Raw genomic sequence first — 3,761 nt, 5'->3', positions numbered from 1 at the left:
TGAAGGCACATTTTATCCGAATGGAATATCATTTATGAATGGTAGGGATTTACCACATATATGTAGGAGAGAGAAAACTTAGTATTCGTTTGCTGAATTTTATTGATGAACTCTTCTATAGTTATAGAAGTTTTAACTGGCTAACGGCCGAATACTGGAACGACATTTTAATATGTGACAGCGCCTTAAACGTGGCGTTATAAACATTTTGTGCCATAAACCTTTATCATTATTTATTGTAACCTTGCCGGAAAGAGCGATCGGCTCTGGAGGTCTACGACCTGGACCAGTCGTCTGATGATCGCTGAGACCAGCTTGGGGCGTATCCTGTTCCGGGATTGGTGTCTCAGTAACCCCAGGACCACCCTTGATCTCTGCGTCTAGGTGGGTCTTTACACATCATATAAAACCAACAATTCTTAAGTTTTCTTGTTTTCATGCCGGAATAAGGGGAGATTTCTTGAAAACTGATCTATTTAGATTTTGACGTTTTATAGGGATTACTTCCGAGTCAGAATCTAAAGCTGTGTCCAAAGGTTTTGACGCACCGAATCACACTAACCAGCTTCTTGGGTAGTGTGATCGCTTCTACATGCGCTCGAGTATAAAATAACCTCCTGTATGGATAGTGTTGTAAACATTAAAAGAGTTTATTTATATGTATTTCATCGTCTTTAATATTCCTTCGGTTCTATTTTAGACACCCATTTTTTCTAAAGTGACATTTTGACATCCTTATATTATAGTAGTATATTACAGCCAGTATGTATTAATTGTAGATCAAACCTCCTCATCAATCCACAACAGATGGCGTCCTACGAGTGTGGAACGATTCTTTCGTTTCTGACTCTACCTCTTGAAGTAATTTGATTGTGATCAAATCTTCACTAATTTTTATATTTGATCTTTCAATTCCCATTATCATGGGCTTATTTTCTTCAGATAGCTCTGAAAACATTAATGTACTTGATAACCACTCATCATCAACATTAACGTTGATAGATATTGATTTTGTGTGCGGCAAACTTAATTCTTTTTATAGAATTTTAAGCTTGGAACTTAGTCTTTTAGTAATTTTTTACTTTACACAAAAAAGTGTGGTGAACTTTATTAATTTCCAGGTAGGCTGGGCCCCTATCCTGTTATTGGTTAAATATTACTTGACGTTTCGATAAACGTATGTACGTACGTACATAACGATTCTTATGTTAGTTTTTATCGGATGAGAACATTGAATGGTGGCAGTATTGCCAAAAATTTTAATTATTTTTCCGCTGTAAAATTCGGCGTTTGGTCTGTATAGCGTTTCCAGTAATGTTTTTTTTTATGACTTTCAATGTTATTTTACGTTAGTCAAGTACAACTAAACTACTAGGCTTCATTACCACCTTTTTTGTATTGGGAGGGAATTCTTCAAAAAGATACCCTTCCTTCTGACAGGATGACAGGGTTATGCGAGATTTGTACCCACTAAAACCCCCTCGGTGGCCAGACCTTAGTGCAATAGAAGAAGGTTCCAGGACCTCCGTGGAACTCCCCAGAACCTTCGGCACTTCACGACACAATACAGGACATTGATGTTCCGCAGCGTCTTGGCAACATACTCTCGAACCATTTTGATGAACGATCAGGGCCCCTACCCTAATCGCCAATGGTCCCAAGGGTCCTTTATGCTTAAGGGACGGGACTTATTACTCCCTAGTAATAAGTTTTTTTAAATGTCCGACGTTTCTATTATTTTAATTTAACTAACTCTTATCTTCCTTAATAGATATTTCAATTATCTTTTCTTGTTAGTCTGTTGCTTTCAGATATGTATTTTTTTTTTCAAAATGTGTGGATAACCTCAATTGGTAAACAAACTCTCACCTTTTTAATGAAACTTCACACGTTGAGTTTGAAAAGGGAAGAGAACTTTAATTATTAATGTTCATCTCTACCTCCTTTATGTCAATAATGTACTTAATGGCCACGTAGTCTGGCAATTTGTCCCTTTTTTCCCCCCATCTCCTTCATTGTTAGCATATAATCTAAGCATGTTTTGTTTGATAATTTCTGCCGTCATCTCATGCACCGTTTATTAGTCGGTTTTGGAGCGTGTCTAGGAACACCTTAGACACAGCTTGCTTGAGCTAAGCCTATGTTTTAAACGGTCGCTCACTTTTTAGTCAAAGGACAGTGGTTCATGGGATCTTCTCGCCACTATAAGTTGTTGCAACGGATTCCATTCGAAGATTTCACTGTGATATCTTGGATCCAACCGCTGACAAGAATATTTTAAAACTCGCTAGAAATTTGATTTAGAAATTTGTTTTTTTTTTTTTTATTTTATTAAACCAACTTTGTTAATTTCCAGGTAGGCTAGGCCCCTATCCTGTTATTTGTTAAATATTACTTGACGTTTAGATAAAGGTATGTACGTACGTACATAACGATTCTTATGTTGGTTATTATCGGAAGAGAACATTAAAGTGTTGCCAAAAACTAAAATTATTTAGTGTGTTTTTGGGCTGTATAGCGTTTCCAACACTGTCTTTTTTTTTTCACTTTCAATGTTCTCTTTCGTTAGTCAAGTGCAACTGTCAATCTCAAATTGTTAAGATTTCATCTCTAGTACATCCAAAGTTTCTTGGCTAGGAGATTGTAGTTTAGGTCCACCACCAGTTTAAGCAATTTGTTGTCTATATTGTGATACTTCCTTTTTTGATTCTAGTTTTAATATTTTCCACTGATTATTTTTTTTTATTACCTGACATACTAATCATTATTCAATCAAAATCGTCCCAAAACTTATCTTTTACTGCGTCATCACAACCAGTCTGCGGTGCATACACACTAACTATATTTAAGATCATACCTCCCATTAACAGCTTAACAATTATCACCCGATCATTTATTCTTCTTACATCCATCACCTGATTCTTTATTTCAGTTTGTTAGTATTCAAAACTGATTCTACTAATGGACTATATTTAAATAAAAGCTGGTTCCGGCACAAACAATGTATTAAGAACATAACTTAAACTGATAATTATAAATAAGGTAAAAGAACAATATAAAAACTGACTTCTTGAATATTGTCGCGTGAGAGTTGGGTCAGTCGGCCTGTTTTCGTAGGTTGGTTTCTCGATCCGCAGTGCTCTATACATATGCGTGCTTTTTTTTTTGTTTTCTTTCCTTCTTTATTTCCTGCTGCTATGTTTTTTGCAGCAACCTTGTTATCTTTGTAGTTTTTTTTTCTAGTTCTTTACCTTGTTTTATTTTTTTTTACTTTTTTTTGTTTTTTTTTTATATCTAATAATATTTATATCTAAATGTGTGTTTTCTTCCTAATACAAGTTTTTTTTTTTAATATTTATAAATTTTACTTAAGGGATTCTTTGAGCTCATGCAGCCGTGGAGCCATTAGCTTTGGCTGCCAAGCGCATTATACGCAACCCGTATTCTAAAAACATGATTCTTTGTTTATCATTTTCCATAATTGTCACTATGTTGTTTTTTGTTATCGCGTGATCCATTATTCTTTCACAGTCATATCGTTGTTTTGCATATCTTGGACTAGTATAATGTGTTCTATTGTTTCAGCAGTAATGTTGTCACATACACAAGCTGGATCGGTTGCCAGCTTAAACCTATACAAGTATGACCTTATGCCACCATGGCCAGTGAGAAGCTGAGTACGTATGTTGGCATGATCGTCATTTTTGAAAATTCGATAAGCTACTTGGACATCGTTAAAGAACATTTTTAAGGAACTATTG

General features: G+C 35.3%; 1 pseudogene; it reads right to left on the bottom strand.

The window, feature by feature from the left end:
- The window catches only part of LOC106105354, a 5,865-nt pseudogene extending 4,946 nt beyond the window's left edge, over positions 1-919 (bottom strand).
- Positions 920-3,761: the final 2,842 nt, after the last annotated feature.

This window comes from Papilio polytes, unplaced genomic scaffold, assembly GCF_000836215.1.
Source record: "Papilio polytes unplaced genomic scaffold, Ppol_1.0 DF822845.1, whole genome shotgun sequence".
In the NCBI taxonomy this organism is placed as follows: Eukaryota; Metazoa; Arthropoda; class Insecta; order Lepidoptera; family Papilionidae; genus Papilio; species Papilio polytes.
Note: the sequence above shows the minus strand (reverse complement) of the source record. Positions and strands in the feature narration are given on the sequence as shown.